The sequence below is a fragment of the Triticum dicoccoides genome, chromosome 3A, assembly GCF_002162155.2.
Source record: "Triticum dicoccoides isolate Atlit2015 ecotype Zavitan chromosome 3A, WEW_v2.0, whole genome shotgun sequence".
Lineage (NCBI taxonomy): Eukaryota > Viridiplantae > Streptophyta > Magnoliopsida > Poales > Poaceae > Triticum > Triticum dicoccoides.
The window spans coordinates 216,679,107-216,700,534 of record NC_041384.1 but is presented as its reverse complement, the minus strand read 5'-3'; positions in this window follow the sequence as shown (position 1 = coordinate 216,700,534).

The following is a 21,428-nucleotide window of genomic DNA, read 5'->3' as shown; positions in this document are numbered from 1 at the left end:
AGGAGGTTGCCGCATGCACCAACTGCCAGGCTGTGGCGGCCGCCGACAAGCAGGACGGCTCCGACAACCAATACTGCAAGATTCACCGCACCAGGGGCCATGACCTCCAGAGCTGCGAGAAAGTCGAGCAGCTTGTCCAGCAGCAAAAAGCTGAGTATGAGCGGCGCGACAAGGAGAGGGCCCAAGGGGGTGCTGGAGAATCCGGCAAGAAGCGCGCCGGACGGGGAGGACGCCGCGACAAGGCCAAGCAGCGGCAAGGAGACAGGCCTCCCCGCGGCCGTGACAACGATGAAGATGACGACGACGAAGATATGGATGATGTTGAGACCAGTGAATAGGAGTTTCAGAAAGCCACAGAGGTCTTGTGACTTGACGGCGGTGCTTCTCTGCACAATTCACACCGCCAACTCAAGCAGTGGGCGCGGGAAGTCAATGCAGCGGAACCACCTGTCGACTCGCGCAAGCTTCTGAAATGGTCCAGCACGCCTATCATCTTTGACATTGAGGACCACCCTGATCGCACAACTGCGGTCGGGTGCCTGCCGATGTTGGTTTCACCAACTATCCGCAACCTCAAGGTCACTAAGATGTTAGTTGATGGCGGGGCCGGCTTGAACCTGATCTCCTTCGCTCTACTCCAGAAACTCCAAATCCCTGACAGCGAGCTCGAAGAGACCGGCACATTCCAAGGAATCAACCCGGGAAGGAGCAAGCCGAAGGGGAAGGTCACGCTGCCGGTAACATTTGGCAGCGAGCTAAACTTCAGGACTGAGAAGGTCACATTCGACGTTGCCGATATCCCATTGCCCTACAATGGGATACTTGGCCGTCCAGCACTCGCCAAGTTCATGGCAGCCTCTCACTACGCATATAACGTGCTGAAGATGCCAGGCCCGATAAGCGTCATTTCTGTCCCAGGCGACAAGAAGGATGCTCTTATCTGTGCCGTCAAGATCTACCGGGAAGCAGCAGCCACGGCAGATCGCAATCCACTTGCCGCTGAAGCTCCCAGGGGGAAGAAGACCAAGTCCGGCAAGAGTTCTCATGCCCACTCCGGCAAGCGCACCTCTTCGGAGTGCTGCGCTGCCGTCGAGGACGCACCATCGAGCTCCACCGGCAAGTGCAAGAAGATGATGGCAGCTCCGCCAGAGACGAAGAAGGTATCCGCCAAGGAGGACGGCACTGGTGGTACCTTCACCATCAGTGCCACGCTCAACCCAGAGAAGTGTGTGTTTGGAGTTCCCTCCGGCAAGCTTCTCGGGTTCTTCGTGTCTCAGCGGGGAATTGAAGCCAATCCCGACAAGATCAAGGCCATTGAGCAGATTGAAGCACCAAAGCGCGTCAAGGATGTACAGAAACTTGCCGGTTGCGTGGCTGCTCTCAGCAGGTTTATCTCTCGGTCTGCTGAGCGCGCCCTGCCGTTTTTCAAATTATTGAAAAAGGCAGGTCCAATGAAATGGACTCCGGAAGCGGAGGCTGCGCTGCAAGACCTGAAGAGATACCTGTCCTCCCCTCCAATACTTGTCGCACCTAAGCCACAAGAGAAGTTGCTGCTGTACCTAGCGGCAACCAATCAAGTGGTTAGTGCTGCGTTAGTAGCAGGGAGGGAGGCAGATGATGAGCCAGCAACCGCGGCAAGCGCATCCAGCGACAAGCAGGGGGCTTCCTCGGCAAGCTCTGGTCCCGACAAAGATGGATCTGCGCAGATGCACGAGGAGACACAGAAGAAAATGGTGCAGCGCCCAGTTTACTTTGTCAGTTCCCTCCTGCAGGGGGCTAGGTCAAGGTATTCTGGTGTGCAGAAATTGCTTTTCGGCCTTCTCATGGCCTCGAGAAAGTTGCGCCATTACTTCCAAGCACATGAGATCACGGTTGTCACTCGCTTTCCGCTAAAGAGGATATTACAGAATCCAGAAGCGACAGGCAGGATTGTTGAGTGGGCACTAGAACTGTCAAGCTTTGGCCTCAAGTTTGAGAGTACTTCAACTATCCAGAGCAGAGCATTGGCAGAATTTATAGCAGAATGGACGCCAACACCAGATGAAGAAATTCCAGAAACGAGCATCCCCGACAAGGAAGCAAGCAAAGAGTGGCTGATGTACTTTGATGGTGCCTTTTCGCTGCAAGGCGCCGGCGCTGGCGTGCTGCTTGTCGCACCCACCGGTGAGCACCTCAAGTACGTAGTCCAGATGCACTTCCCCAAGGAGCAAGCAACGAACAATACTGCAGAATATGAGGGCTTGCTTGCCGGTCTCTGGATCGCGGCAGACCTTGGGATCAAGAAGCTCATTGTCAGGGGTGACTCACAGCTTGTCGTCCGCCAAGTAAACAAGAGTTATCAGAGTCCGTTGATGGAAGCTTACGACGACGAAGTGAGAAAGCTAGAAGAACACTTTGACGGCCTACAAATGGAGCATGTTCCAAGAGCTCAGAACGCCATTGCGGATGGCCTGTCAAAGTGTGTCGCACTTAAGTTACCTGTGGAACCGGGGATCTTTGTGCTCAAGCTGACTCAGCCGTCCGTAACGCCATCAACTGGACAGAGCAAGAAGAGGAAGTTGGTTTCTGGTGACTATTTGCCGGCAGAGCTTCCCGAAGCCGCCGCCAAGAAAGTCCCCAAGATCAACGCCAAGAGTGCTGAGGAGAAGTCTGCTCCGGCAGACCCTAGGGTTTGTTCCGTTGAAGCAGAAGCTCCCGACAAGTTTTGCTCCGGCAAGCTTGTCGGGGAACGTCACGCTCCGGCAGAGCCGCAGGTTCTTGCCGTAGAAGCGGATATTCCCGCAGCAATCTCCAAGATCAACGCCAAGAGTTCTGAGGAGCAAGATGCTCCGGCAGACCCTAGGGTTTGTTCCGTTGAAGCAGAAGCTCCCGACAAGTTTTGCCCCGGCAAGCTTGTCGGGGAACGTCAAGCTCCGGCAGAGCCACAGGTTCTTGCTGTAGAAGCAGATGTTCCCGCAGCAACAGAGTTGCCTTTAGTCCTTGTTGTCGAGCCACAAGCTCCAACATGGGCGCAGCAGATTGTCCGTTTCCTTCAGACAGGAGAACTTCCCGAAGAGCAAGAAGAAGCGGAAAGAGTAGCCCGGCAGTCGAGTATGTACCAGTTTGTCGACAAGACACTGTACAGAAGAAGACTCAACGGTGTGAAATTGAAGTGTATTCACTGGGAAGACGGACAAAAGCTGTTGGCAGAGATACACGGAGGCATATGTGGTCACCACATTGGCGCAAGAGCGCTTGTCGGCAAAGCATTCCGGCAAGGTTTCTTCTGGCCAACAGCCCTCCAGGATGCAACTGCACAAGTAACCAAGTGTGAAGCGTGCCAGTTCCATTCCAAGCAGATACACCAGCCAGCTCAAGCTCTCCAGACGATCCCTTTATCCTGGCCATTTTCGGTCTGGGGGCTCGACATCCTCGGCCCCTTTCCCCGAGCTGTCGGGGGCTTTGAGTACTTGTACGTTGCAATCGACAAGTTCACAAAGTGGCCGGAAGTGGAACCAGTGAGGAAGGTGACCGCACAGTCAGCCGTCAAGTTCTTCAGGTCGATTGTCTGCCGCTTCGGGATCCCTAACAGGATAATCACCGACAACGGTACACAATTCACGAGCCGCACCTTCATGCAATGCGTCCAAGATCTTGGCGCCGAGATCTGCTTCGCTTCTGTCGCTCACCCAAGAAGCAACGGTCAAGCGGAGAGGGCAAATGCTGAAGTGCTGTGCGGGCTCAAGACCAGGACTTTTGACAGGCTGCACAAGTGCGGAAGAAACTGGATCGAGGAGCTGCCGGTGGTTCTTTGGTCGATCAGAACGATGCCAAATCGAGCCACTAGACAGACACCCTTTGCTCTAGTCTATGGAGCAGAGGCAGTTATCCCCACGGAACTCGTATACGGGTCACCTCGAGTGCTCGCTTATGATGAGCTCGAGCAAGAGCAGCTGCGACAAGATGGCGCGCTGCTCCTTGAGGAAGACCGTCTCCAGGCTGCTGTGCGAGCCGCTCGCTACCAGCAAGCTCTGCGCCGCTACCATAGCCGCAGAGTCAATGCCAGGAGTCTCGAGGAAGGCGACCTTGTTCTTCGGCGCGTTCAGTCCGCCAAGAATTCCAACAAGTTGACGCCGAAGTGGGAAGGCCCTTACCGGGTGAAGCGAGTCACAAGGCCTGGCGCTGTCCGCCTTGAGACCGAAGATGGCGTACCAGTGAGCAACTCCTGGAACATCGAGCATCTTCGTAAGTTTTACCCGTAAGGCGCGGTTGTCGGACCCTCTCCGGCAACCACCCTTTGTACAAGTCTTGCCGTTGTTGCATGTAATCCTTTGTACAAAGCCAGGCGAAGACCCTGAGCACAAGTAAATGAAGCGCTGGCACCCCGGGGTTATAGCATGCATGCTAGGTCGAGTCTCGTCCTTGGTTAGGGTTGATAGTGCCTAACAGCGGCTAACCCCTAGCTTAGAGGTCGAGTGACCGTCCCTTTGCTTCTCTTTCGTTCGCAGGGCTCGGATATCCTGGCTAGACCGTTTGAGGATGAGAAGGAGAAGAAGGGCGCGCCGACACCTAGGCCCCGGCAAGCCTGTGTTGCTGGGGGCTGCGAGTACCAAGATTCATCCACGGCAAGCCAGAGTTGCCGGGGGCCGCGATATCAGATAAGTCTTTCGTCCCTCATCAAGCATCCTCTTATGGACTGGGGAATGCGAAACCGCGTTTCTTCCCGAAAACTGCCATGCTCCCTCAACTCTAGGCCCTGGGGCTCGTTCCCGGGGCCAAGTGTGGTCGTAGTCGCGGCAGCAAAGGGATGAAACGAGGAGGCTGCACCCACCTCGTTCCCGCCTCCGTCAAAGGCGTGAGAAAGGTCGAGCGACGTGGGAAGGCGGCAGGGCCTGTTGCCGGGAGATGAAATGTCTGTCCGAGGGATACCAAGGATTTGCTCCTTGGCGTGGGTTCAGCCCGCGAGACAAATAACCCGGCAAGCATCCCCTTTTCATTAAAAAACATCCCACTCAGGTACAGTCCATAGAGGATGAAAAACATGAAAGAGAAGATTACAAGTTTTAGATGCAGCTAAGGCCCGAAGGCTTACAAATTAAAAAGATAAGATGCCCGTAATCCCTTTCCTGTCCCTCTCTTCAGGAGGTAGGTCAAGGAGGCGAAAAGGGCAAAAGGGGCGCCTAGGCGAGCTACGGGTGCCAGAAGACACCAAGAGAACATCCCAGAGGCCGTCCGAAGGCTGGACGGTGATGGCGGCGCCGGAAGCGGGGCTCGAAGACGGGGCGGCAGGATGTCAGCACACTGTCGAGGGCACCACGCCCTCGTACTCCGACCTAACGGCCTTGTCGCCAGCCCTCTTCCCCTTCCGCAGCCTCCCTACGCCAGCCGCTCAAGGAGACGACCCCGGGGAGTTGAAGGAGCCGGCGACACGGATGATGGGGTCACCGGTGCCGCACGAAGCGGCGCCCGACACCCAGTCAGACCCGCCATCCCGCCGCCCGCTACCCTCATCGTCGCTGTCGCTCTCCTCCTCGTCACTCTCGCTCGAGGGGGAGCCTTCACTATCGGAGGATCTGTCCGCGCAGCACTTCGCCCGAGTGCCGAAGCACCCGAAGACCTTGACGGAGAGGAGATCGCCCTCCAACAACTTAAAATGGAGGGTAAACCCCTCCATCAGGCTGTGGATACGGGCGAATGTCTTCCACCCTCGATCAAGATACATCACATTGGGGGCTGGGAATACAACGCGGACTCGCGTGCCGCTGATCCCACAGCCCCTCATGTGCAGTCTCAGTGTCTCGGGCGGGTCCAACTCCATCGCGCTCGCAAACGGAGCTGGAAGCCGGAGGCGACGACGAGGCGCCCGGCGCAGCCTGACGAAGAACTCGCAAGGGTCGTCCCCTATATGGACCCCCGTGGGCAGAGGAACTGCCGGCGGAAGCGAAGCCGGCATGCCGCCCCGTCCGCCTCTTCTCCGAGCGCCTCGACCTCGTCCTCGACCTCGTCCATGACCTCACCCCCTCCCTCTTCCCGTTATGGCTGGCTCTGCCACCACAGGCGTGGGAGAGGGAGGGGTGCGCTGTCTGGCGGCGACCCTCGCCGCCACTGATGAAGGGCCAGGGTTCCCTTTCTCCATGGCGAATGAGAGAAAGGGGAGCATAAGCTGAAGAAAGGAGGAGATGAGAGAGTGCGGGCTTCTGTGCTCCACTCCCGCTCTTTATAAAGGAGCGAGGTGGGGGCTCGGCCGCCCCGCTCAGCGAATCAAGGCACGGGAAGAGCAGGGAGTCGGGGCCGACCCGCTGCCTCTGCTCGCAACGGCCCAGTTTCCCGCTTCCACCGTCCGCGACCCCAAGCACATGGGAGCCGCGTGGCGGGGATGCAGAACCGAGGCGACGGATGAGGCGGCCTCGCCCCACCCCGTGATCGCGGGGAGTGGACGCCTCGAAAACCGCACACCGGCCCTGTCCAGTAAATGCACCACGCCCCCACGCCTACCTCCGTTTAGGGAGGAGGGCGTGAACCGTCCCCTTCATCATGGCCTGACGCATGCTCGTGGGGCTGAGCCCCGCGCGCGCCGCCTACGTCACCCACGACGCCACGTTGACGTGTGCCGTTCTGGGCGTGCGCGGTGGAGGCTGAGAGATATGCGGCGTGACCTAGGCCGCGCGTGCCCGTGCACTGTTTTGGGCCTGGCCCAACAGCGCTCGGCACCGTGTCTGGCCCAGGCCCGGGGGCTCCTGTCGGTGTACTAGAGTAGGGGTACCCTAGTATCCCGAACTTGTGCATGGGCAGTCGCAGCATCCCGCGGCAAGGCTTGCCAGGAGACCGCCAAGATCCTCCGTGGTTCCTTTGAAGACCATTCAAGAACAAAGTACTCAAACCAAGGCCCCGGCAAGAGGAGCTGGCCGGGAAGGAAACAAAACCCGGCAAGAGGAGCTTGCCGGGAAGGCTAACCAAGGCACACCAAGAAAACTTGCCGCGATGCGCCACGCGTCCCGGCAAGGCCCGGTGAGCGACAAGCTCCCGAACACGACAAGAAGACGACCGCGGCAAGGAGCGTGCCGCGGGAAACCCCCACTTCATGCCCGCGCTCCAGCACACCCACCAACGTGTCGCTCTAGGACCTTCCCAAGCACACGTGGCAGGAGGCCGTGCAGCTAGGGGTGCGCGGTGGCGAGCAGGCGCTGACAAGATAACCATCATGGCAAACGGTGGCGTCCCTAGCGGTCCCTTTTGGTACTGTTTAGGTGACACAGACGGGCATTTAATGCCCTTGTCCCCTGCCGTCAGAGTTAGGTATGATACACTGTAGCAGGTAGCTGTGCCTACCACATCACCTTTCCATTTTTGCCCTTTACCTCCGTTGCCACCTGTCGGTAGCCCCTTGAGCATATAAAAGGAGGCCCGCGTGCAACGTGGGGGGGGGGTCTGCCAGTTCGAACACTCACGCTCGGTCCTGCTAGCCGCCGGTGTGTACTGTAGCACTCCGCGCTCCCGAGCTAGAAATAAATACGAAACCACAAAGCAGGAGTAGGGTTTTACGCATCCGTGCGGCCCGAACCTGGGTAAATCGCTCGCGTGCTTCGCCTCGATCTGCTCTTTGCGCGACCTCCGCCCCCGCCGAACCGAAAGGGACCCGGTCCGCCGGTCCCATAGGTGCCCGCGGATCAGCACCCCGGCACCTGGGCCCTGTCTGCCTCCTCCTTCAGCTTGCTCAGGCGGCTCCGCTCCGTGGCCTGTTCCTAGGCTGCCTGCTCCAGCTCGGCATCGCGATCGGTGAGCGTGGTCTCCCGAGCCTTGAGCTCCTCCTCCTGCTCCTGAAGCTGATGGGTGCGGGCAGCCTGATCTTCGCGGAGGGCCTTCAGCTCGTCTTCCACGTTGCCGCAACGTTCCTTGGCGGACACTGCGTCGACCACCGCCGCGTCACGAGCCATTGTGGTGTCGCCGGCCTCCTTCCTACGCTCCATGGCGGCATCCTCGGCCTGGCCCCAGGCCGTCCTGACGGACGCGTCGGCCTGGAGCCACCCCGAGATCAGCCCTAGACGCCCCATCACCATGCACCTGTCGGTGCCCTGAAGATCAGCCCAAAGCTGATCCAGTGCTGTGTAGGCCTCCTCCAAAGTGCCGGGCCTGACAAAGGAGCCATGGTCCGCCAACGCGATGGCTTGGGGAGGAGTAGGAACCAACGCCTGTACTGACGCCGCCACAACAGCAATAGCGACAGGGGCTCTGGAGCCCTCAAACCCCCCGCTGGTGCGGCCGGGATGGGCGCCTCTGGAGCCTACTGGGCTGTAACACCCTCGATGCGACTATATCTCCCACGTGTCGAGGCACGACTTAGAGGCATAATCGCATTGAAGGTATATGTCGCAAGTTAGGCAATCTTCAAAACATCCCATGTAATATTATAATGAAAGGGGAGATAACATAGTTGGCTTACACTCACCACGTCAATCAAGTACATAAATAACATTACATCATCCAAACACTCATGGCCCAACTACGGCGCCAAAATAAAAGAGAACCCAACATGCGACAATGGTCCCGTTCACCCCCAATTGGGCACCACTACTGATCATCGGGAAAGGAAACATAGTAACGTTGAGAGTCTTCGTTGAACTCCCACTTGAGCTCATACGCGTCTCCTGGAGCGGAATCATCAGGCCTTGCATCTAGTGTAATAGTAAACTATGAGCCACAGGGACTCAACAATCTCGCACCCTCGCGCTCAAGACTATTTAAGCTTATAGGTATGGCAAGGTAATTATGTGGGGCTGCAGCAAGTGACTAGCAAAATATGGTTACTAACTTATTCGCAAAAGAGAGCGAGAAGAGGAGGCAAAGCGCGAGCGAGTAACTAGAGAGCAACCTGCGCAAACATAACTCCAACACCGTGTCCACTTCCCGGACTCCACCGAGAAGAGGCCATCACGGTAACACACTCAGTTGATTCATTTTAATTAAGTTAAGGTACACGTTATCTACAACCGGACATTAACAAATTCCCATCTGCCCATAACCGCGGGCACGGATTTCGAAAGTTCAATCCCTGCAGGGGAGTCCCAACTTAGCCCATGACAAGCTCTCACGGTCAACGAAGGAATAGACCTTCTCCCAAGACGTTCCGATCAGACTCGATATCTCGGTAATTCAAGACACTTCGACAGGTTAAAACAAGACCAGCAACACCGCCCAATGTGCCGACAAATCCCGATAGGAGCAGCACATATCTCTTTCTCAGGGCACACTCAGATTGTCCAAACTTCCGGTAGGCCAGCCCAGAGTTGCCCCTAGTAGCCACCGGCGGCTGACGGTTTGGACCAACACTCAGAGGAGCACTGGCCCCGGGGGGGGGGGTTAAAATAATGATGACCCTTGAGTCTGCAGAACCCAAGGGAAAGAAAAGGCTAGGTGGCGAATGGTAAAACCAATGTTGGGCATTGCTGGAAAAGCTTTAATCAAGGCGAACTATCAAGGGGTTCCCATTATAACCCAACCGTGTAAGGAATGCAAAATCCGGGAACATAACACCGATATGACGGAAACTAGGGCGGCAAGAGTGGAACAAAACACTAGGCGAGAGGCCGAGCCTTCCACCCTTTACCAAGTATATAGATGCATTAAGATAACAAGATAATATGATGATATCCCATCAAGTAAATAAATGTTCCAACAAGGAACGGCCTCCAATCTTCACCTGCAACTAGCAACGCTATAAGAGGGGCTGAGCAAAGCAGTAACATAGCCAATCAACGGTTTGCTAGGACATGGTGGGTTAGAGGTTTGACATGGCAATTTGGGAGGCTTGCAAGCAAGTGGTAGGCATCGTAGCATTGGCATAGCAAAAGAGCGAGCAAACTAGCATAGCAAAGATAGTAGTGATTTCGAGGGTATGATCATCTTGCCTGCACAGTTGTCAGAGTTGACTGGATCCTCGAAAGCAAACTCAACGGGCTCCTCATTAGCGAACTCGTCTCCCGGCTCTACCCAAACAAGACAAAACAACCAACAAGGATACAATCATCCACGTGCAAACTCAAACAACGCAATGCAAAGATGGTATGCTATGCGAGATGCGACGCGGGATGCGAAATGCAAGATATGACAGGAAATGCATGAACCTGGCCTCAACATGGAAATCCAAGTGTTCCACTGGAAAGATGAGATGAAATCGCTTCAAAACGATATAAAGAACACCGGAATCGGAGTTACGGTTTGGAAATGGCAAGCGATTCAAAAATGACACCGATCTGCGATTTACAGCAAGTAGCCATCTAAATGCAATAAGATGAACATGCTACAGCACCCAAACATGACAACAAAATACATGGCAAGGATGCACACAAGATGCTTAACAAAAGTCTAGCACTGAGCTACGGCCAAATCATCCATTAACAGGTTCAAACAAGCATGGCAAAAATGCATATGACAAACAGATCTCAGACTTAGTGAAATTAACACTTGTCTGGAATTTCAGATCAACTAGCCCTCTTCGGAGCAACAAAACTACATGCTACAGGAACTGAACAAGGAAAAGTAAAGCATGGCATGGAGCTAATCAAAGAGCTTAACAAAAGTCCCTTAGTGACCTTGAGCCAAAAGGGATCAGAAAATACAATTGCAAGCATGTGAACATAGCAAAAACATAATCAGTTTTCAGACTTAGTGAAAAACTGACACATGCTGAAACATAACTCAAGTAGGCATGTTTACGAGCTCGATGCACTCACTACGGTGCAAGTCATGGCAATACAAGCATACATCCATGAAGAAGGCACAAAATGCAAGCTAGACATAGTAAGAACAATAGCATAGCATGCACGGATCTACTACAACATCACCGGCAAAATTGCAAACAAGTTGACAATCTGCCTAGATTCACAAAGTAGCAAAAGTAGAGCTCGATCGACTCAAGCTGGGGTGCTCCATAATTGCAAACAAAGGCATGGACGGATAGAGCACTACAATATTAACAAAACATCCTTACTGATCATCCTCAAAAGAGGCACTGATCACTAGGAAACAACATGAACATATGGCATCATGAGCTAAACAGATCAAGGACTTAGTGGAATTGCTAAGTCCCTGAAAATAGAATTAGCAAGTGCACCACTTTGCAAGCTTGCACAAGTCACCACACACATCACAAAAATACATGGGTTGCACCTCTAGAAAGATGGCAAAACCCTTAACAAAACATATGTAGAGCACATGGGCATATCATGCACACATTAATCATGGCAAAAATGACAAAAACCTAAATGGAGTAGCAGATCTGACAATTATCTCAAGTAGCCCTCTTCTAACAGCATTTCGGGAATCAAGATGAACTCAAATGAAAATGATGCAATGGAATGAAATGATGTACTCTCTGAGATGAACATTTTGATATGCTATATGCATGAATTGGAGCTACGGATGCAAAGTTAAGATGCGACGAACATAGGCATATGGATCTAGGATTTTTGGGACTTAGTGAAAAAGAGGGGTCAACCCTAGGTTCTTCTCAGATCCAGATCGGGGCGCGGTTCCCGAAGTCCGCCGGAGTCTCGCCGGAATTGATGGATGCGGTGGCCGGGGACACCGGAGACGAGCTCGAGGAGGCCGGCGATGGCACCGCGGCGGCGTGGCGCAAGGACGAAGGCGGGGCGCGCCTCGGCTCGGCGGAGGAGCGGGCCGGGAGGCGGCGGTCGGCGGCTGGAGCAGAGCTCACCTTCGCCGGCGACGAGGAACTGCGGGGCAGCGCCGGTGGACTTGGGCGGCGGGGAAGGACAGCGCTGCGGGCACGGGATCCGGCGGGCGCGCGAGTGCGGCGGCGGGTCGCTACGGGCCCGGGCGGGCCTGCCTCGGGCCCCGCGAGCCGGCGCGGCGCGCTGAGGAGAGAGAGGGAGGCGGCGCTGAGGTGGCGCGAGGGGAGTGGTCTAACGGAGCGGTGGAGCTGAGGTGGTGGCCTCCTATTGGTGGGAGTGAGGTGGGCGGTGAGATGGACACGTCCGGCGCGGCGTGTACGCGTCCGGCGGCGCGAGAGGAGAAGTTTTAGGGTTCATCCGCGAAAATTTCGGGGATGGCCACATATATATAGGTAGAGGGAGCTAGGAGAGTCCAAATGAGGTGTGGTTTTCGGCCACGCGATCGTGATCGAACGATCTAGATGATGGAGCAGAGTTTGGTGGGTTTTGGGCCAAATTGGAGGGGTGTTGGGCTGCAACACACATGAGGCCTTTTCGGTCCCTCGGTTAATTATTGGAGTATCAAACGAAGTCCAAATGATACGAAACTTGACAGGCGGTCTACCGGTAGTAAACCAAGGCCGCATGGCAAGTCTCGTTCCAATCCGGAAATGTTTAATCCCCACACACGAAAGAAAGCTAGAAATGACCACCGGAGGAGAACGAAGCACCGGAATGCAAAACGGACAACGGGGAAAATGCTCGAATGGATGAGACGAACACATATGCAAATGCAATGCACATGATGACATGATATGAGATGCATGACAACGATAACAACACATGGAGAGAAAGACCCGAACCCGAGAAAATAAATATAACTTAACGCCGGAAACGGCAAGAGTTGGAGTACAAATTGGGAAAGTTATATCCGGGGTGTTACAACACTCCACCACTACGAAAGGATCTCGTCCCAAGATCTAGGACTGAAAGAACGCCGAGTACTCAGAACGGAGGTGATCCTCGCGTTCCCAGGTAGCTTCACGGTCGGAATGGTGTGACCACTTGACTTTGAGAAATTTGATTGACTTGTTGCGAGTCTTGCGTTCAGTCTCTTCAAGAATAGCAACTGGGTGCTCATGATAACAGAGATCTTCTTGGAGCTCAATGTCCTCAAAGTTGACGGTGCGGTCAGGAGTCTTGAAGCACTTTCGAAGCTGAGAGACATGGAACACGTCATGAACATTTGCAAAGTTTGAAGGAAGCTCAAGTTGATAGGCGAGGTCGCCTCTCTTGCTGACAATCTTGAAAGGTCCCACGTATCTAGGGGCAAGCTTCCCTTTGATACAGAAGCGACGAGTACCTTTCATAGGAGAGACGCCGAGGTAAACATGATCTCCGATCTTGAAAGCCAAATCACGGTTCTTACTATCATAGTAGCTCTTCTGGCGGGATTGGGCTGCTTTGAGGTTATCACGAATGACTTTGCACATTTCCTCTGCCTCTGTGATTAAGTCATTACCCAAAAGCTGACGTTCACTGGTTTCAGACCAGTTGAGAGGGGTACGGCACTTCCTGCCATACAGAATTTCAAATGGGGCCTTGTCCAAACTTGCTTGAAAACTGTTGTTGTAGGAGAATTCAGCATAAGTAAGACAATCCTCCCACTTCATGCCGAAGGAGATCACACAAGTCCTGAGCATATCTTCAAGAATCTGGTTGACACGCTCGACTTGACCGCTAGTTTGAGGATGGAAAGCTATGCTGAAGCGGATGTTAGCCCATGGCCTTCTGAAAAGAATCCCAAAACTTCGAGGTAAAGATGCTGCCACGGTCTGAAGAGATCACTTATGGAATACCGTGCAGAGAGACAATACGAGAGGTATAGAGTTCCGCCAATTGAGCTGCAGTGATCGATCCTTTGATAGGCAGAAAATGAGCCACTTTGGTGAGTTTGTCAATGACAACGAATATAGCATCATTGCCACACTTGGACTTTGGAAACCCAGTCACGAAGTCCATTTCAATCTGGTCAAACTTCCATTCTGGAATGGCAAGAGGTTGGAGGAGACCTGCTGGCCTTTGGTGTTCTGCCTTCACTCTTCTGCAGACATCACATTCATTCACGAATTGAGCAATCTCGCGCTTCATACGAGTCCACCAATAAGCTTGCTTGAGGTCCTGATACATCTTCGTGCTCCCAGGGTGGATGGAGAGTAGAGAATTGTGAGCCTCGTTCATGATCACTTTACGGAGGTCACCTTTGGGTACCACAATACGATCCTCGAAGAAAAGAGTATCCTTGTCATCAAGGCGGTAGCACTTGTACTTGGACTGGCTCTTGGCAATCCCAATCTTCACCTTTTTCACCATAGCATCAAGAAGCTGGGCTTGGCGAATCTGGTCTTCTAAAGTAGGAGAGACTTGAAGGTTGGCGAGGAATCCTTGAGGAACAACTTGCAGGTTAAGTTTGCGGAAAACTTCACAAAGCTCGGGTTGATAAGGCTTGAGAATCAGACTGTTGCAGTAAGCTTTTCTTCTCAATGCGTCAGCAATCACATTGGCCTTGCCTGGAGTATACTCGATACTCAGATTATACTCTTGAATCATTTCGACCCATCGAGTTTGCCTGAGGTTGAGATTAGGCTGAGTGAAGATGTACTTGAGACTCTTGTGATCAGTGAAAATGTCCACTTTTCTTCCCAATAGAAGATGTCTCCAAGTCAAAAGAGCATGCACAACTGCCGCCAACTCGAGATCATGAGTGGGGTAGTTCTTCTCATTAGGCTTCAACTGGCAAGAGGTATAAGAAACAACTTTCTTCTCTTGCATCAATACTATGCCAAGACCTTGGAGAGAGGCATCACAAAATACCTCGTACGGTTTGGATTCATCAGGCGGAGTCAGAACTGGAGCAGTGATCAATTTCTCTTTCAAAGTGTTGAAAGCAATATCACACTCCGGAGACCAAACGTACTTGACGTGCTTCTGGAGAAGATTAGGGAGAGGCTTCGCGATCTTAGAAAAGTTTTCAACGTATCTTCGGCAATAGCTTGCGAGACCGAGAAAACTGTGGAGTTGCTTCACGTTCTGAGGAGGTTCCCAATTCACAATTGCAGACACCTTCTCAGGATTCACGGCAATGCCCTTGGCAGAGATGATATGACCAAGATAAAGAACCTCATCGAGCCAAAATTCACACTTGGAGAACTTGGAGTAGAACTGATGTTCCCTGAGCTTATCAAGCACCAAACGCAAGTGCTTGGCATGATCTTCCTTGTTCTTTGAGAAAACCAGAATGTCATCGAGATAGACCAAAACGAAGTCATTGGTGTAGGCATTGAATATGAAGTTCATCATGCGAGAGAACGTCGGAGGAGCGTTGACGAGGCCAAAAGACATAACAGTGTATTCATATGAACCAAAGCTTGTCCTGAAAGCCGTCTTGGGAATATCTTGCTCACGGATTCGAATCTGATGATAACCCATACGGAGATCAAGCTTGGAGAATACTTGGGCACCTTTGAGTTGTTCAAACAGATCATTGATGTTGGGAAGTGGGTATTTGTTCTTGATGGTCTTCTTGTTCACTGGACGGTAATCAACACAAAGTCGGTCCGTTCCATCCTTCTTCTTCACAAAGAAAACACCACAACCCCACGGAGAAGAACTAGGCCGGATGAGACCCATTTTCTCTTGAATATTGAGTTGCTTCTTCAGCTCCTTCAACTCTTTAGGTCCGAGCTTGTAAGGACGTTTGCACACAGGTTCCGTGCCAGGCTCAAGATCAACAACGAATTCAACTGGCCGGTGCGGAGGCATTCCTAGAAGCTCTTCTGGAAAGACGTCTTGATATTCGCAAACGACTGGAATTTGCGAGATGGCATCGAGTTCACCCTTCTCATTGAGAGAAAACAGATGGATGGTATTATCCCGAGCGGCAAAGACAATTACATCCTCAGACGAATGAGTCAATTGAATTTGCCCGGCTGCACAATCAAGCTGAGCCTTGTGCTTAGAACGCCAATCCATCCCGAGGATAAGATCAATATCCGAGTTACCAAGAACCATCGGAGAAGCCAGAAACTTGAAATCACCCATCATGATAGAAACATCCGGAATCTCGTGATTAGCGAGCAAACATTTACCCGGAGAGACAACTGGTAATGGTTTATGCATAACTTGGGAAGTCAACTCATGCTTAGATGCAAAAGGTTTCGAGATGAAGCAATGCGATGCACCAGTGTCAAAAAGAACTTTTGCAGGAATATCATTAACAGGAAGGTTACCCATGATCACATCTGACGAGTCCTCTGCCTGAGCTGCATTCATCAAATTGACCTTGGCGTGCTTGGGGTTATGCTTGACCACAGCTGTACTTGCTGATCTGACAGGAGGAGAAGGAGGAAGACGCCTCTGGTTGAAACACTTGTTGGCATAGTGACCCTTCTGTTGGCACTTGTTGCACGTGACCTCTGAAAGCGGACGGTGATACAGAGCACTCGATCTTGGAGCTTGAGACGAAGTATTGTTCTGAAAGCCAGGGTTGGGTGGGTGGGAAGAACCACTGCCACCTTTGCTCTTCTGCTGAAACGGCTGACGGAACAGAGGAGAAGGAAGCCAAAACTTCTGCTGCTTGGCCACTTGAGTAGAGGAAGAAGGAGTAACATCTCTGGCTCGCTTCATGGAAGCATCACACCTCAACTGAGTAGCCTCTTGCTTCAGTGCCATGTTGTAGAACTCATCGTATCTCAAGGGCTCAAAGAGAACAAGAGCTAGCTGAATTTCTTCTCTGAGACCACCCCTGAACTGATATATCATTCTCTTCTCATCAGGGACGTCCTGCTTGGCAAAGCGGGCGAGCTTCTGGAACAACTTGTTGTAGTCATAGACAGACAAAGAGCCTTGCTTCAGGTTGCGTAATTCCTCACGCTTGCTTTCAACCACGCTCTGAGGGATATGATGAGCTTTGAAGTCTTGATGGAATTCATCCCAAGTAATCACACGGCCTCCTCTGGAATCCTTGTACTGCTGGAACCATTCTGCAGCTTGGTCTATGAGTTGGAAGGAAGCGAACTTGACAAAGTCCTCAGGTCTGACGTTATTGCACTCGAAATGCTTGCACAGATCCACGAGCCAATCGTTAGCATCAGTTGCCTCAACATAATTGCTGAAAGTCTTTGGCCCGTTAGCAAGGAACTGGTTGAGAGTAGCAAAGTGATTCTGATTGCTGCCTTGATTCCCTTGGTTGCCTTGATTGCGCTCTTGAAGAATTTGCATGATCAACTGTGTGTTTGCATTGGTTGCGGCCATCACAGCTTTCCATGCCTCCGGAGGAGGTGGAGGTGGTGGCGGATCAGGTTTCGGAGTCGTGCGCGTTGGAGGAGCCATCCTGAAGAGGTTGACCACCATTAGCACATTGATAGACAAATATTGAAGCTGAATCCAACGGAATGAAAATTGCAACATATAGTCTTCACATCTGAACAAAATGAACGAATGCATTCCTCTTGAAATGGTCACATATCCATAAATTGAGAAGCCACGTAGAATTAAGGTAGAGAAATAAATCAACAAGGTACGGATCAAGAACGAATAATCGGTAAGAAATCCCAATCTCAAACCAATATCCGTGGAAGAAGAACTAGAGCTACTTGAATTCCCACCTATGAAACTCCCGAACCTTTCCAGTTATGCAATCAGGTGTTGGGGATACAGGGGAAGCATAATATCTCACCCAAACTAGCAAATCCTACATCCAGCTATATCCATCCTTCAACACATAACCAAGAAACCTTCAGAAACCATCTACCTCAACCTTCGAAAAGCATCCGTTATACAAGTTATGGCGATACTCCCGAACTCCCGCCCCAGTACTGGGTGGCGTCGAGGTTATCTCGCCAACGAACTGCATAAAAGAGATTTTCGATGTCGGCGTACTAAACTCAGGTATTCCAGAACTGCAACGATAAAATTATGATGACAACACCTCAGAGCTCAACTCCCCGGGACACTTCCACGAAACCCCTGACGGGAGGCACCAAGACAATGTTCTCATCATAGAACCATTGGAATGATTCCAAGATACCCGCGTGATCCTAAATTTTTTTAGTGAAATTTGAGAAGAGAATAGTCAAAACTCTACGTCAGGATGCCTTACCAGAGCGATAAGGAGACTGGGAAGTAAAAATAATTCCTAAACTCTCCGATATATAATTCCTAAAAGACTCAAAACATTTTTCTAGACACAACTCGGCCGCGAAAAATGATCAAGCAATGGGGCTCCTAAGGTCGGGGAAGGCTCTGATTACCAACTTGTAACACCCTCGATGCGAATATATCTCCCACGTGTCGAGGCACGACTTAGAGGCATAATCGCATTGAAGGTATATGTCGCAAGTTAGGCAATCTTCACAACATCCCATGTAATATTATAATGAAAGGGGAGATAACATAGTTGGCTTACACTCGCCATGTCAATCAAGTACATAAATAACATTACATCATCCAAACACTAATGGCCCGACTACGGCGCCAAAATAAAAGAGAACCCAACATGGGACAACAGTCCCATTCACCCCCAACTGGGCACCACTACTGATCATCGGGAAAGGAAACATAGTAATGTTGAGAGTCTTCGTCGAACTCCCACTTGAGCTCATATGCGTCTCCTGGAGCGGAATCATCAGGCCCTGCATCTGGTGTAATAGTAAACTGTGAGCCAGAGGGACTCAGCAATCTCGCACCCTCGCGATCAAGACTATTTAAGCTTATAGGTATGGCAAGGTAATTATGTGGGGCTGCAGCAAGCGACTAGCAAAATATGGTGGCTAACTTATTCGCAAAAGAGAGCAAGAAGAGGAGGCAAAGCGCGAGCGAGAAACTAGAGAGCAACCTACGCAAACATAACTCCAACACCGTGTCCACTTCCCGGACTCCGCCGAGAAGAGGCCATCACGGTAACACACTCAGTTGATTCATTTTAATTAAGTTAAGGTACAAGTTATCTACAACCGGACATTAACAAATTCCCATCTGCCCATAACCGCGGGCACGGCTTTCGAAAGTTCAATCCCTGCAGGGGAGTCCCAACTTAGCCCATGACAAGCTCTCACGGTCAACGAAGGAATAGACCTCCTCCCAAGACGTTCCGATCAGACTCGGTATCTCGGTAATTCAAGACACTTCGACAGGTTAAGACAAGACCAGCAACACCGCCCGAATGTGCCGACAAATCCCGACAGGAGCTGCACATATCTCTTTCTCAGGGCACACTCAGATTGTCCAAACTTCCAGTAGACCAGCCCAGAGTTGCCCCTGGTAGCCACCGGCGGCTGACGGTTTGGACCAACACTCAGAGGAGCACTGGCCCGGGGGGGGGGGTTAAAATAATGATGACCCTTGAGTCTGTAGAACCCAAGGGAAAGAAAAGGCTAGGTGGCGAATGGTAAAACCAATGTTGGGCATTGCTGGAAAAGCTTTAATCAAGGCGAACTATCAAGGGGTTCCCATTATAACCCAACCGCGTAAGGAACGCAAAATCCGGGAACATAACACCGATATGACGGAAACTAGGGCGGCAAGAGTGGAACAAAACACTAGGCGAGAGGCCGAGCCTTCCACCCTTTACCAAGTATATAGATGCATTAAGATAACAAGATAATATGATGATATCCCATCAAGTAAATAAATGTTCCAACAAGGAACGGCCTCCAATCTTCACCTGCAACTAGCAACGCTATAAGAGGGGCTGAGCAAAGCGGTAACATAGCCAATCAACGGTTTGCTAGGACATGGTGGGTTAGAGGTTTGACATGGCAATTTGGGAGGCTTGCAAGCAAGTGGTAGGCATTATAGCATTGGCATAGCAAAAGAGCGAGCAAACTAGCATAGCAAAGATAGTAATGATTTCGAGGGTATGATCATCTTGCCTGCACAGTTGTCAGAGTTGACTGGATCCTCGAAAGAAAAATCAACGGGATCCTCATTAGCAAACTCGTCTCCCGGCTCTACCCAAACAAGACAAAACAACCAACAAGGATACAATCAACCACGTGCAAACTCAAACAACGCAATGCAAAGATGGTATGCTATACGGGATGCGACGCGGGATGCGAAATGCAAGATATGACAGGAAATGCATGAACCTGGCCTCAACTTGGAAATCCAAGTGTGCCACTAGAAAGATGAGATGAAATCGCTTCAAAACGATATAAAGAACACCGGAATCGGAGTTACGGTTTGGAAATGGCAAGCGATTCAAAAATGACACCAGTCTGCGATTTACAGCAAGTAGCCATCTAAATGCAATGAGATGAACATGCTACAGCACCCAAACATGACAACAAAATACATGGCAGGGATGCACACAAGATGCTTAACAAAAGTCTAGCACTGAGCTACGGCCAAATCATCCATTAACAGGTTCAAACAAGCATGGCAAAAATGCATATGACAAACAGATCTCAGACTTAGTGAAATTAACACTTGTCTGGAATTTCAGATCAACTAGCCCTCTTCGGAGCAAAAAAACTACATGCTACAGGAACTGAACATGGAAAAGTAAAGCATGGCATGGAGCTACTCAAAGAGCTTAACAAAAGTCCCTTAGTGACCTTGAGCCAAAAGGGATCAGAAAATACAATTGCAAGCATGTGAACATAGCAAAAACATAATCAGTTTTCAGACTTAGTGAAAAACTGACACATGCTGAAACATAACTCAAGTAGGCATGTTTACGAGCTCGATGCACTCACTACGGTGCAAGTCATGGCAAGACAAGCATACATCCATGAAGAAGGCACAACATGCAAGCTAGACATAGTAAGAACAATAGCATAGCATGCACGGATCTACTACAACATCACCGGCAAAATTGCAAACAAGTTGACAATCTGCCCAGATTCACAAAGTAGCAAAAGTAGAGCTCGATCGACTCAAGCTGGGGTGCTCCATAATTGCAAACAAAGGCATGGACGGATAGAGCACTACAATATTAACAAAACATCCTTACTGATCATCCTCAAAAGAGGCACTGATCACTAGGAAACAACATGAACATATGGCATCATGAGCTAAACAGATCAAGGACTTAGTGGAATTGCTAAGTCCCTGAAAATAGAATTAGCAAGTGCACCACTTTGCAAGCTTGCACAAGTCACCACACACATCACAAAAATACATGGGTTGCACCTCTAGAAAGATGGCAAAACCCTTAACAAAACATATGTAGAGCACATGGGCATATCATGCACACATTAATCATGGCAAAAATGACAAAAACCTAAATGGAGTAGCAGATCTGACAATTATCTCAAGTAGCCCTCTTCTAACAGCATTTCGGGCATCAAGATGAACTCAAATGAAAATGATGCAATGGAATGAAATTATGTACTCTCTGAGATGAACATTTTGATATGCTATATGCATGAATTGGAGCTACGGATGCAAAGTTACGATGCGACGAACATAGGCATATGGATCTAGGATTTTTGGGACTTAGTGAAAAAGAGGGGTCAACCCTAGGTTCTTCTCAGATCCAGATCGGGGCGCGGTTCCCGAAGTCCGTCGGAGTCTCGCCGGAATTGATGGATGCGGTGGCCGGGGACGCTGGAGAGGAGCTCGGGGAGGCCGGCGATGGCACCGCGGCGGCGTGGCGCAAGGACGGAGGCGGGGCGCGCCTCGGTTCGGTGGAGGAGCGGGCTGGGAGGCGGCGGTCAGCGGCCGGAGCGGAGCTCGCCTTCGCCGGCGACGAGGAACTGCGGGGCGGCGCCAGTGGAC